This window comes from Physeter macrocephalus, chromosome 5 (genome assembly GCF_002837175.3).
Source record: "Physeter macrocephalus isolate SW-GA chromosome 5, ASM283717v5, whole genome shotgun sequence".
Classification (NCBI taxonomy): Eukaryota; Metazoa; Chordata; class Mammalia; order Artiodactyla; family Physeteridae; genus Physeter; species Physeter macrocephalus.
Window position 1 is genome coordinate 48,893,189 of NC_041218.1, and position 15,032 is coordinate 48,908,220.

At 42.1% G+C, this 15,032-nt stretch overlaps 1 protein-coding gene and 1 pseudogene across 13 annotated transcripts in view; one reads left to right on the forward strand and one right to left on the reverse strand.

Moving 5' to 3' along the window:
• The window catches only part of LOC102992689 (40S ribosomal protein S2-like), a 56,553-nt pseudogene extending 44,720 nt beyond the window's left edge, over positions 1 to 11,833 (forward strand).
• CREB5 (cAMP responsive element binding protein 5) overlaps positions 1 to 15,032 on the reverse strand; it is a 430,944-nt gene that overhangs the window by 216,294 nt on the left and 199,618 nt on the right. The gene's annotated exons all lie outside the window — the stretch shown is intronic.

Below are 15,032 nucleotides of genomic sequence, written 5' to 3' on the forward strand. Positions count from 1 at the left end.
TATCACCTCACACTAGTCAGAATGGCCATCATCAAAAAATCTACAAACAATAAATGCTGGAGAGGGTGTGGAGAAAAGGGAACCCTCTTGCACTGTTGGTGGGAATGTAAATGGATACAGCCACTATGGAGAACAGTATGGAGGCTCCTTAAAAAACTAAAAATGGAACTACTATACGATCCAGCAATCCCACTACTGGCCATATACCCTGAGAAAACCATAATTCAAAAAGAGTCATGTACCAATATGTTCATTGCAGCTCTATTTACAATAGCCAGGACATGGACGCAACCTAAGTGTCCATCGACAGATGAATGGATAAAGAAGATGTGGCACATATATACGATGGAATATTGCTCAGACATAATAAGAAACGAAATTGAGTTATGTGTAGTGAGGTGGATGGACCTAGAGTCTGTTATACAGAGTGAAGTAAGTCAGAAAGAGGAAAAACAAATATCGTATGCTAACATATATATATGGAATCTAAAAAAAAAAAGGAATTGGTTCTGAAGAACCTTGGGGCAGGACAGGAATAACGATGTCGACGTAGAGAATGGACTTGAGGACACGGGGAGGGGGAAGGGTAAACTGGGATGAAGTGAGAGAATGGCATGGACATATATACACTACCAAATGTAAAATAGATAGCTAGTCAGAAGCAGCTGCATAGCACAAGGAGATGAGCTCAGTGCTTTGTGACTTCCTAGAGGGGTGGGATAGGGAGGATGGGAGGGAGATGCAAGAGAGATGAGATATGGGGATTATGCATATATATAGCTGATTCACTTTGTTATAAAGCAGAAACTAACACATCATTGTAAAGCAATTATACTCTAATAAAGATGTTAAAAAGAAAACAGTACAGAAGTTCAAAAAAAAAAAAAAAAAAAAAGAACTACCATATGATCCTGGAATCCCACTGATGAGTATTTATTCAAAAGAATGGAAATCAGGGCTTCCCTGGTGGCGCAGTGGTTGAGGGTCCGGCTGCCAATGCGGGGGACACGGGTTCGTGCCCCGGTCCGGGAAGATCCCACATGCCGCGGAGCGGCTGGGCCCGTGAGCCATGGCCGCTGAGCCTCCGCGTCCGGAGCCTGTGCTCCGCAAAGGGAGAGGCCACAACAGTGAGAGGCCCGCGTACCAAAAAAAAAAAAAAAGAAAAAGAAAAAAAGAATGGAAATCAAAATCTCAAAGGGATTTTAGCACTCCATGTTCACTGCAGCATTGTTAGCAACAGCCATGATGTGGAAACAACCTAAATGTCCATCGACAGATAAATGGATACAGAAAATATGGTGTATTCAGGCTTAAAGGAGGGAATTCTATAATATGCAATTTTTTTCAGAAAAAGCTAACAATTTTTGAGCATTTACTATGTTAAATGCTCACTTGCATTATTTCATTTAATCCTCAGAAACACCTATATAGTTAATTATAATTATGTACCCATTTTTCAGGTGAGGAAATGAGGCCAAGAGCAGCTCAATAATCTGCCTAAGGTCTCAGGACAGTAAGTGGTGGAACCAGCACTCAAGCCCAACTCTTCTGATTACAGGTAAGTTCTGCTTTTCTCTGAAGCCCACACACTCTTCACTACCTCACGATATTGTTTCCATTTGTCAAGATTTCATTTCCTTGAAAGCAAATCTTTTCAAATCTAAAATCTTTTCAAGTCTTACAAGTTTGACTTATTCTGAATTTTCTAGAAGAATCTATGAGAAGATTGAAAAAGTTGTTTCTCTTACCTATATAGATTAAATATATCCCTGGTTCAAACCATACGGGATGAATTACTATACCATCTTAAAAGTTATTGTTTTGAAAATCTTCACTAAATCAAGTCCATTTCATTATAATAATGTCTAAATTATACAGAAGCTTACAAACTGTTTTCAAATCTCATTTTTTAAAAATTCTTGCATTGAAGTACAAGGATATGCTTTGAGGAGAAAACTACTGGCTAGAAACTGTAAAGGACAATAGTAACACACTACATTTGTATGGTATGCTACAGTTTCACAGTAATTCTTGTAATCTTTTTTTAACACGAGACAGGCAGAAAGAGTCACTAGTTGATACAGCTGAGGCTCAGAGAGGTACAACCACTAGCCCAAGGTCACACCTTAGCCCATGACCACAATCCAGGTTTTCTAGTGCTGTGTCCCGTGCTGTTTCCCTATGAGCCTCTGTCCCCCACAAAACATGGAAACACCTTCTCGTTCCCAAGGTTTTCTACACTGTCATCCTGGAGAAACAGGGGAAGGTTTAGATGTGTGGTTTCCTTACTGAAAAGGACGGTGGCTATCTCAATGTCGAATGACAGGGAAAAATAAGCAGGCACCAAACAATTTTCTCCTTAATAGCTCTCTCAAAATCTACCCAAGTTAGAGTAGGCCAAAGAGAGAGAAGGCATTTGTCCAGAAGAAACATTTGCCGTTGGGGAGCATTCCCTGGGATATCCAGGAATCCTCTTGGCTAGGTGAGTGGTAGATTTGGATAACCATTCTCTTCCAGAACCAGGCTATGGGCCACCTAGTGCAACCTTGGAGCCATGCTGGCTGAGATCAAATCCCACCTCTCCCACTTACTAGGTATGGTCCTTCGAGCAAGTTATATAACCCCTCTGTGCCTGTTTCCTTTGGCAGCAAAATGAGGACAACAACCATCTACCTTGCAGGACAATTTAGGGGCTTCCATGAGTTAAATGTAAAGTACTTAGGACAAGACTTGGCAACGTGCCTGATGAGAGCCATTATTTTTATTATCTTAATGAATGAGCCTCTCGATTTCTTTATATATCAAGTGGGAATAATGACAAACCTGTAACAAGAATCAAATTATATTAAGTCTTTGCAAGTTCCTTATAAATCATAAAATGCTCTGTGCATCTACAGAATAACTGCTGTTGTGCTGAAGAGAAAGCTGCAATGTCTGAATTATACCTGCCTTCCTATTGTATGTAAGGAATTTACCCTTTCTCCTCAAACTGAGAAAGAAAGTGATTTATATTATGACCCCTAGCCTAACCCCATTGGTAGCTTGTTAGGCAGGAATCAATTGGTTGAAGTTAGTGTCTAGCAAGGGTTGGGGGGAGTGTTTACCCAAGGCCTGGTGAGTCTCCACGTCTCAGGGGAGGCTCATAGAGATTGTGCTCACTGGGATGGGAGGCCTGGCCCAGCTGCGTGTGGCTGTATCTGTGTATAGATCTAGAATCCCAGAGTCCTACCGGTCCTGCAGGATTACCTGGGCAAGGCCACAGGCCGCCTGGAGCCCTGAAAAGTGGGACAACCGCTAACTGTGGGTGGCTACTCAGGGGAGCCTAGAGTCCTTTCACCGGTCCTGAAATCAGAGTTGCATCTGACAGAGAAGCAGAGGTGTTGATGCAGGGTAAAAAACAGAATGAAATGAATTTTTTCGGAGTTTGAGATGACATGTGATTTCTGACAAGATCGGTAGGAGTGCAGTTGATACAAAGGAAGGAAACATTAAAAAATGTCTCCTCCTTTTCCTACAGCATCATGCTGTCACCCAGCGGCATACACACGGACTCCAAGCTCCAATGTCTTTGGAAGACATGCATGCCAAGTGGGGACAGCTGTTCCCCACGCCCTTTCCTGGTTCACTGTGGATGCTCCATCCTGAATGCCTGCTGGCTTCTCCCAGTGGAGTTCTACCCAGTTTTCCAAGTACAGTTTCAATGCCATCTCCTTTACTAGGCTGCCTCTCAATCTCCACCTAGAACTAATTTCTTCCTACTGTGTCCTCATAAAACTTTCATCTGGACCCCTTTCATGCAGAGCTATCAAAGTTTGCCTAGTTTCATAATGAGTTGTGCAAACTGTCTCTGCCTTTTGCTTATAAGGGACTGCCTCTTGTCATCTCTGTGTCAGGGTGACACCTACACTGCATGCTGCTCAAAAGAGCCACTCAATAAATATTCATCAAGTGAATAAATAAATATTTGTTGACAATCATTAACTTGAACTGAGAACTTCATGGCCTCCAAGAAAGGCTCCGAATTTGTTAAATGAAGCACTGCTCTTTCTTCCCCCCTCTTACGCTTAAGGTTGTTTCATAACATCTCCTGCCAGGAACTGCTCCCATTATTAAATTAAGTGCCAAGGGAGCAGCAGCGCCTTCTGTGACTAAGTACTGAGTGAAACTGTGATGAAGGGAAGCCCCCATTTGCTCCTCGTTTCGGAGGTGAGAGTTGTCGACTTTATTTTTGTGTTCCTTCTGTCACAAGCCAGCGTGATTCCAATGGTGGATTTTGGAATTGTGTTTTCTGCTTTCCTCCTTCTACTCACCCCCTCGACCTGAGCCACTCTGAATACAAGTACCCAGAGAGGAATTTCAGGCGCACTAATGAGAAAGCAGAGTCCACATTTCCTATTTGGAACCTGGGACGGTGCTAAAACTAGATTTTGTGCTTCTAACCTGTACTCACTCATTAGTTGTATGGATGAGAGTTCTCTGCACAGAGAACTGAGGGACAGGTGGACAAGGAGTTTCGAAGTAGGATCGTTTATTGTATTTTTCCTCTACAATTTGAGATTAACTTTGTCATGTAAACAATTAACGAGAGTTCTTCAGATGTTCTTCTGAATTGCTTTTCCCTCTCAGGGATATTGTTAAGCATCTCCTACACTGGCTCCCCTGTGGAGGCTTTCCATGGGTAAAATTCCAAATACAGTTCTCAAGTACATGGAATCATTCTTATGGATGATGTCAATAAAGACTTCCAAGAATTCCAGCATCCTTTCCTCAACTCTCTGAACTTCAGGCTGAGGCTTCAAGAATGGTACCCCCAGGAGATCCCCTAAAGGTTATTGCCCACAATGCCCACTCCCAAGCTTTAGACTTTATAGCGACTTAGATAGCATAAACCTTTGTTTAAAGAATAAAAATATAAGTGAACTACTGAACTGATGGATGAAGAAATGAAATAACACATTCTTAGAAATAACACTTAGCTCTTCATGGTCACTGGATCCTAAATATCCTGATGGGGACTTATATATTTTTTATCCTAAATAAAAATCATAAAATGTCTTAGCTGAAAGAGACCTTAGTGATAGACTATATACGATTTTTAAAAGCCATGGTCTCACAAATGAACTTATCTATGAAACAGAAACAGACTCATAGACATAGAGAACAAACTTGTGGTTGCCAAAGGGAAGGGGGGTTAGAGGAGGGATGGACTGGGAATTTGGGGTTAGGAGATGCAAACTATTATATGTAGAATGGATAAACAACAGCTGTCCTACTGTATAGCACAGGGAACTACATTCAGTAGCCTGTGATAAACCATAATGGAAAAGAATATGAAAAATAATATATATATATCTGAATCACTTTGCTGTACAGTAGAAATTAACATGACATTGTAAATCAACTATACTTCAATAAAATAAATTTTTTTTTTTAAGTCATGGCTTGATTTGTTCAAATGAAATTAAGAAAAAACTGCTTCTCTGGTTGAAGTGTATGTAGGTAGGGGCCTGGAACCTGCCAGCTCTAAGAAATTACGTAGCTTGTCCAACATCATACAGATCTCAGAGGTAGAGCCACGACTCCTGAGGTCCTGGCTTGGTTTTTCCTGCTGCATGCTACAGCCTTTTACTGGTGAAGGGTTGTTTCTGGGTACTTACTGGGTAAAAGGACATCTCTCTGAGATTAAAATAAACGAGTCACAGGCTGTAGGAGGTTTTGAACTGGACTTCCAGGTAGTCACATAGTTGAAGGTAGGTCCTCCTTACGGAAGTATTCCAGCTAATAAGTGAAGAAGGAATGATAGAAATATACTTCACCATTTTGCAATCCCCAAAGGAGAAATGGATCTAGGTGAGGATTGTCAATGACTGCCCGCATCTCAAAGAGAGACGAGCAGATTTTGGTGCCTCCTGACAGAAGTATCCCACATTGCCTATGAAGTGCTCTTGCCAAAAAATTGAACTTGACGCTAAATGAAGTCTAGAAAGCCCGAATTACCAATTTATGAGAAATACAAGAAACAAAGGAACTTGTTAAACTGACACCATGAAAATGGAATCAACAATATTCACTTTGTACAAAACTCTACAAACTCTTCAACAAATAAATTTCAAGGCAAAACAACAAGAAAGGGGGCGGAACAGATCTGTGATTTAAAAGCGTCTAAGAAGACATGTCAACCAATTTTAATGTACAGACCTTATTTCAGTCCCGAGTAAGATAAAGGGCACTTATCTGGGAAAGCACCAAATGGCAGAGGTATACCCGTACTCCTGGGGTACTCCTGGCTGCAGCAGCAGCCCAGCCCACATCACAGAGTTCAAGGAAGCAAGGCCGAGCTGGGCCACCTGATCAAGGACAGGGAGACCAAATCCCTGGAGGAGATTTCTCTCTTCTCCTTTCCCATCAGGGAATCTGAAATCACTGACTTTCTCCTGGGGATGTACCTCAAGGATGAGGTTTTGAAGATTATGTCCATGCAAAAGCAGACCTACGCTAGCCGGTGGACCAGGTTCTGTTGCCATCTGGGACTACAATGGCCACGTCGGTCTGAGTATCAAGTGCTCCAAGGAGGTTGCCAGGGCCATCCTAGGGGCCATCATCCTGGTCAAGCTCTCCATTGTCCCCGTGCGGCAATGCTACTGGGAGAAGAAGACAGGCAGGTCCCACACTGTCCCTGCAAGGCACCAGCCTCCATGCTGAGTGCCTTTTCCCACCCCAGAGGCACTGGCAACATCTTGGCCTCTGCACTCAAGAATTTGCTGCTGATGGCCAGTATGGATGACTGTCACACCTCGGCCAGGGGCTGCACTGCCAACCTGGGCAACTATGATGCCATCTCCAAGACTTACAGCTCTCTCACCCTGACCTCTGAAAAGAGACCGTGTTCGCCAAGTCTCCCTATCAGGAATCCAGAGACATCTCCTACAGACTCACACCAGAGTCTCCCTGTAGAAAGCCCAGGCTCCATCTATGGCCACCACTGTAGCATTTTTATATAAGAAATATAAAGTGAACTAATTAATTTAAAAAATAAAGGGCAAAAATCTTATGAAACAAACAAGGAAATTTGAAGGATATTTTAAAATATTAAGAAACTGTGGGTAACTTCTTAGGTGAAAATATGGTCTCATGGTTACTTTTCTCTAAGAATACTTATCTTTCATACTTATATGCTGAAATACTTATGGATAAAATGCTATGATATCTGGGATATGCTTCAAATAACCTTGGGAGAGGCTGGAAGTGGGTAGAGACACCGATGAAACATGACCAGCTGTGAGCTGATAATTGTTTAAGTTGGGTGGTAGGTTCATGCTGGGTCATTATCCTGATCTTTGTACTTACATAATATTTGAAATTTCTATAATTAAAATATTTAAGAAGTTTTGTTCACAATTATAACATAAGATAGTTTTGCTTAATTGTTTAAAAAAAAAGCTAAAAGCCAGGAAGGGGTTTCACATGAAGGTAAGAAGCTTTTGGAAATGCAGGTGTCCCTCATTATGACTGGAGCATGAGGAATCTCTCGGAAGTGATAACAAGAGTATCCAACCCTTTTCGATCGAAGCAAGACTAGACCAGGACAGGAAACCTGCTGGTGGAGAGGGTGGTATCTCATGAAAAAGGCATGGTCTCACTGACTTGGTCTTGCTCTCACCAAGTATTATTATGAGTGACAGCAGCAGCCTAGCCTCTGTATGTTGTAACTAATCATAACAGGACATTATGAAATTATATATTTTGCAATGTAATTAAAAGATCTTTTCATAACTGCAAGATTAAATCCCAAATGGCTAGCACAAATGACTGCCATCTGAACAAGCTTTGAAATGCCAGGGTACTCACCCTCAAGACAGCATTCCTGAAGCAGATCAGAATGCTCCAGGCTGGCAAGAAGCCTCCCCGGATTCTAAGTTGCCCCCAAAGGATGCAGTGTTACCCACAGTTTCTTAACATTTTAAAATATCCTTCAAATTTCCTTGTTTGTTTCATAAGATTTTTGCCCTTTATTTTTTAAATTAATTAGTTCACTTTATATTTCTTATATAAAAATGCTACAGTGGTGGCCATAGATGGAGCCTGGGCTTTCTACAGGATGCACATTGGAAAGTTTCTCTATGACTCTAAGCCACTCCAAGACCATCTGTAAATTACTGCTGGGGTAATTTACAAATATTGAGATTTGCTGACCTGAAGAAATAAAGATTTCCACAAATGCCTAATGCACTCAGGCAGTCACTCACTGGCAAGATCTTGTCTGAATGTCATGAAGTCAAATATGTCATCAAATATGACAGTTTCCAAAAGGGACCCAAGGTAGGTAATGATCAGTAATCAAGGGGTCAAATCAAAGCACATGGAGGGATCCCAACGCTCACCTCTAACTTTGTCCTTCAAAAACCCAAATCCAATGGAGCAATCACCCTTCATTCCGTTCACATAAAGTTGAAGTGATCTTTTATTCTAGGAGTAATTGCTTGATGATTTGACACCTATGAGTCATAAGCAGGCCTTCGTAAAAAGTCCGGTGACAATGCGTTAGCTCACATTTAAGCCTCAGCTGTGTTTCCCACTCTGTTCCGGGTACTGCCCATCTTCTTTGAATCTAGGGTGGGGTTCTGGGCCCTGGCTCAATGAGTGGACTCAGTTTCAGACCAAATATATTGCAGTGAACCTTAAAAATTCACACATTTGCAATGAGACTTTCTTCAAGGGGAAAATATATTTTTAGTTATTTGGCCAAAACAAGCAAAATGCTCAAAATGTTGAAATGGTGAGGCCCCCACTATTTCATTACTGCTTTGCTGAGGCAAAGAAGTGAAGATATTTTTCTTTGTGGTTCCAGCAAGCAGGCATACATTTATCAATCAGGACACTCTACAATGGATGTCTAATCAGATACACTAGTCCTCTGGGTAATTCCAAATTCCTGCATAGAAACTTTGGCTTCTTTTCCTTAATGACTGCATTTGGAGAATGAACTAAAATGGTCAAAATTTTCAATACATCTTGGAGAAGGGTTAAGCACAAAAGTCCTGTTAAACAATAATGGGATTTGTGTGTGAAACATGACACTCTTTGAACACTTTTGAGAAAGTTACTCTCCTCTTTCCCTTCCAACTAATAACAATTCAACATTATTTAACATAATCCTACTGACAGGTAATTTCTGACACGAAATTTATTACTGACTTGCCCTTTGAGGGCATGTTTCACTATTAATGTTTCCTTTTAAAAGCTATAGCATACATTAGATTCTCCTACAGCATTTCCCCATGTTTTCCTTGGAAACCCCTACTTTTTGTGGTATTTTACATTACCCGAACCTGTTTTAACTCTGTATCCTGACACACACACACACACACACACACACACACACACACACACACCTCCTTTCCAGAAATACGTCCAGAAATATACTTAACATTGAAACATTTTATTCTACAATTATTAGGTTTACCTAGAACTGAATAAACAACATTAGTAGAGCATAAATTTAAATAAGTTTCTCCTGTACCTAACTGGGTATGTGATTGACTGAGCTAGAGGGCTTCAATTCAACAGGACCATGCCAGGAAATGGGAGAGCTGCAGATTGCGGTCGTTATCCATATAGGGCCAGTGAGACCTGCAAGCGTCTGCCCTCATTGGTGCTTTGAGTCTTTCACGATGCAGGACACATGAGACTGTACAGAACACATTTGTGATTCTGACTCATTCAGAGAGATGATTCTTTACCTGGTGAGTCAGCATGAAGCTAAGTATTTCCCTACCTGTGCTAACCATACAAGGGCATTGCTACCTGGAGGATTAGGTCATCTGCCCCAGAAGGAAACGCACACCATCTTTGGTTTTTCTGGAACAGCTTTACTGGCATCGTGAGCTCATAGGCTGGAGCTGACCATGTGGTGTCCTTCCTTTGAAAAGGAGGCATCGTCTAAAGGGCTGGTTGGCTGGCAAAGCAGCAAGGAGACAAGTGAAAGAAATATTCATTCATTCATTATTTATTTATTCATTTGTAATTTTAGGGAGGTCAGGTTTGTTGAGTTACAATTTACAGATGGTAAAATTCACCCTTTTTAATATTGCAGTTCTATGAAATTTGACAAATGCATAGAGTCATGTAACTACTACCACAACCAAGATATAGAAGAGTTCCATCGCCTCTAAAAATTCCCTCACCCCCTTTGTAATTAACCCCTTTGCCCACCCACCATATTTATATAAAAATAATATTCAAATGATTTACAACAGAGACATGAATTCACCTGCATGTTGTGACTTGTCCTTAATATAGCGGCAGGATTTACTGGTAGTGAGAGCTTCAGAGACCCTCCATACCACCAGAAGTCTGAGAACGTGCTGGGCGAGATCTATTGCCTCACATTTGCCCTAATGGATAACCTATATCTGCAGAGAAACACATGCAGGAGTGATTCTACTAGGTAAATTCTTAGCTTCCTAACTCTTCCTCTAAGCTTAAGAAGAAGACTTACGTCTCCCACTGTTTCAGAAGACTAAGTTCCCTTCAGTCTCCCACCTCAACCAAATTCTAACTGGAAAAAGCTGGAGATATACACACTCTCCCCTACCTTGGCCCTTGCCTCTCTCCCCATAGACTGACACACACAAGAAGCTCTCTCTCTCCTTTACACACACACACACACACACGCACATGCACACGCACACGCACACAAAACAGAGGCAACACAAAAACTGCCGAGATGGTCTGTCCTCCAAGGTGGTCATAAAATCTTGAAGGCCACAACGGGACCTTCTAGGCCCAGACCTGTGCAGAAGCCTGGGGTGAAAATCCTCTGTCCCGAGAAGCTGGAACAGATCCAAGGGCCTTGAACATTAGGGAAGAGTTACATTCCTAGGTTACTGGGCCATTAGCAGCTCTACCATCCATTTTTCATTTGAAGGAACCTTTTTAAAGGTTGAATTCTTATCTTTGGGAGGCCTGTAAATGCAGTTCTTGTGTTTTCATTGGGTTTATTTAGCCTGGGGGATTTAGGTCCCCCTGTTTAGGTAGTAAATTTTCCCCTTTGTGTGAATGTATGTGGTTAATATACTTAAAAATCCATCAGGCAAGGATAACAAAAATGCAGCCGCCTTTACACAGCAGTTTTTGGCAAGAATATAGTCACTCAGGATGGCTGTGTAGTGCTTATAATTGAATTGTGGTCACTAAGCTGAATGCTATCAAACTCTGGAAAAACCAAAGCCAGATACCTCTGAGCACGCCTTTCACCACCTTCCCTCTGGCTCCTTCCCTGGTTGCCAGCTCCCCCTGTTCACCCAGCTGGCAGAGTGGGACACAGAAAGAAGCCCAAGATGAATAAACGGTAGACACTGCTACAGCCTTTAAACATGTAGCAGAAAAGATGGACTCCAGGGCCTGAAAGGACAGAACTGAAGACCTGACAGCGTGAGTTGCAACGCTTGGGAGGCCAGTGAGGGAGAAGCTGCTCAAGAAAAGGAAAATGACAAAGGCCCTTGAAGACGCCCTTGGAGAGCTTCCAACTCTTGGCTGAGAACAACATTAAGCTTTGGCCCCTTGAATCAACATTATCTGACACTAGTGCACAGATTCCGGGCCCCCCAAGGTCCCCCTCACAACGGTAACCTCGGGTGATCGATGGTCCATTAGCCGATTTTTCCTCCTGCCCCCTGACCCCATACGCTCATCTCTCTGCCACCTCCCTCCCCGGCACTGGTGGCAGAGCCCAGTCACTAGGCTGGGTTCAAAAGCTGTGGGCTCTGACCACAACGAGCATGAAGCCTTCCCACTCAGCCACCGCTACTGCCAACTGCAGGAGACCCAGTGAAGACCACACACCCTAGTGCTTCCAACTCAACCAGGTGGTCTTGGTCCCTGACAGGTCAGAAACAAAAGGAGAAAAGCAGCTCATTGCACAGAGTCATGGCAGGAGGAAAGAAAAAATCCTGCCATACAACTCTCTCTAGCCTAAAGACAAGATCAAATCAAAATCAAAATCCACATAAGAGGATTATTCTACTTAAAAACTACCTTTTAAAACCAATAAATAAAAATAAAAACTACCTTTTTCATTAGGCTAAGGGATAGCTCAATATTTCCTATCCTTCCCAGACACTGCGCTCATTCAACAAATATTCTAAATGGGCACTCAAATGTAACAACAGTACCCAGGCTCTTTGGGTGCATAAGCCCATCCCATATGCCATGTAAAGGATAGAAAAAGCACTTTGGACTCAACCACCATCCTAGAGCAAATTCTGCAAAAAATGTGCTCCCAGAGCTAAGGAGCCTAGGGACAGGAGAGCTCAGGGCCTAGAAATTCATCAAGATGGAAACTATAGGCAGTCCAGCACAAATGGCTTCAAAGCAAAGGACAAACTGTCCCATAGACCTAGGACCTAAAAGAAAGCTATGTCTAAAAAGCACGAGTCAGAAAAGCACACATTTCTCAAAAGGTAAACACACAACCTACTACTCAAGAACTACTGTACTAATTCAAATTATCACTGCTTCCTGCTGACCGTGGTTGCGTAACTACCTCAGGTCTAACTTTCTAGAAGGATGTATCTGCATGGCTATTTAAAGTTACACCTCTGTGGGAGGGAGACACAAGAGGGAGGAGATATGGGGATATATGTATATGTATAGCTGATTCACTTTGTTATACAGCAGAAACTAACATGCCATTGTAAAGCAATTATACTCCAATAAAAACTTAACAAAATAAATAACTAAAAATAAAGTTACACCTCTGACATCTTGCTTTAAATGGTAAGCTCCAGGAGGAGTTATGTGACTTTCTTATTATAACCACAGAGATAGCATGATATATAAGTAGGTCATAGATTATGAATGAACATAGATGAATAATTATAACTGATCAATTTTTATGCCAATAATTTAAAAATCTTCTCTTTTAAATTAAGGTAATTTAAGAGGAAATGTAGAGACCCTATTCTTCTCATATTTGAGCCAGGCAATACTTAAACTTACATATAACCAACCAGTCCCTATCATTAACCGTTATTGACCTAAAGATTACTCATGTATCAACACATGTCAACCATCAAGTTGCTCCATGCCCTCAGGAATTTCAGAGACCTATTTTAAGAAAAGCAGTAATGACTTCTGAAGGAGTGAACAATGGAATCTGATTTTCTAAAACAGTTTTAGGGTCAATGATACAAGTCCTTACATCCTGGATTTTAACCTGCTCATGTACTGTGGGGAAGGAGGAAAGACAGGGGCCAGGGAGGCAGGGAGACTGGGATTGATATCAAATGACATCTTAGAGCAGCGCCCTTGCCAACCAAATTCTGCCTGGCTCTGACCATAGACTAGTTAGCAGCTTCAATTACATAGTATTTCCCCTTTAACATTTCCCTCCCCCCATTCATGTTTTAAAACATAATAAAACATAATTTCTTATGTTACTGCCAGAAGGGTCTTTCTGGCGTTTTACTGCTAAAGTCCTATCCTTCCACCTACACTCCTCGACCTCCCCCACCCCTCCGCTACTAAAAAAATCACAACTGAAAGAAAAGAGAAAAGAAAATGGAAAAGTATGAAACCTGTGAACACACATAAGGGGGAAAACACTGCTTGCCCTGCTTTCTCCTAAAGAGTGAGGAAAGACAACCAAAATGAAGGGCAAAATGAGCGTGTGTGTGTGTGTGTGTGTGTGTGTGTGTGTGTGTGTGTGTGTGTGTGTGTGTGTGTGTAATCTGTATGGTACAAGAGGAAGCCATATAAGATCTCTCAGTGCCCTAATGTCATACTTAATAAACAAAGCTCACAGTCAATGACATTACCCAGGAAATACCATGTCCCGTACTGTTCAGTGTTTGTTTCAAAGCGCTAAGTCTGGAGAAAAACAAAGGAAGCCAGAGGGAGGAAGAGAAATTCAGTTTAACTGTACTGCTGTGAGCTCTAAAAGCAAGCCAAATCCCAAGTCTGCCTCTTTTATTTTGTTAGGAGAAAATCTTTTCAAGTATGCACATGATAAAAAAAAAATCTATGGGCACTGGTCTTCCTTTGGGTAAGTCAGTGGTCTTTATCATTTCGTTTTAACAAAGAAGAAAGCATAAAACCACTTCCCTTCCAATGCATCATACTTCCAGAGTTTGGTCCCATAACTAACGCAGAGTTGTGTACTTCATTAAAACTCCGAGATCCACCTGGTTTAAGGTTTTACAGAGCCATTAGGCGGCAGTTGAAATATGGTACAATTTTCTCATATGGCAGGCAGTCTGTTATTATGGATTGGGTCCTCCTGGCAATGAATGTGCTAGACGAATTTGCACTTTCCAGTCCCTGGAAGGCCTCACATGCCCCCAGCACATGTATGTACACACTGTTTCGCTCCCACTCAGAGGACATACTATGTATGTCTTTCTTTCTTCTTTTCTCTTCTCTTCTCTTTTTTCTCTTCTCTTCTTCTCCCTATTTCCCCTTACATTCAGTGATGTGGTCCCACTTTTTACACATTTCTGGAGTAGTTTTATCCTCCAGTTCCAATACATATACATTTTATTTTTTGACCACCTTCTCTCATGTGTTCCCCTTCCCTCCCCAACCCCTACCCTCACCTCTGGCCACCACCAGTCCGGTCTCTGTATCTATGTGTTAGTGTTTTAAGTCTATCCATGTTGTTACAAAAGGCAGGATTTCCTTCTTTGTTATGGCTGAATAATACCCCATGGTACAGTCGACTCTGAAACAACGTGGGAGTTGGGGGCATTGACCCTCTATGCAGTCGGAAATCTGCTATAACTTTTAGTTGGCCCTACGTATCCATGGTTCCTTCATACCCAAGGTTGTGCATCCGTGGATTCAACCAACTGTGGATCATGTAGCACAGTAGTATTTACTATCAAAAAAAAATCTGTGGGGCTTCCCTGGTGGCGCAGTGGTTGCGCGTCCGCCTGCCGATGCAGGGGAACCGGGTTCGCGCCCCGGTCTGGGAGGATCCCACATGCCGCGGAGCGGCTGGGCCCGTGAGCCATGGCCGCTGAGCCTGCGCGTCC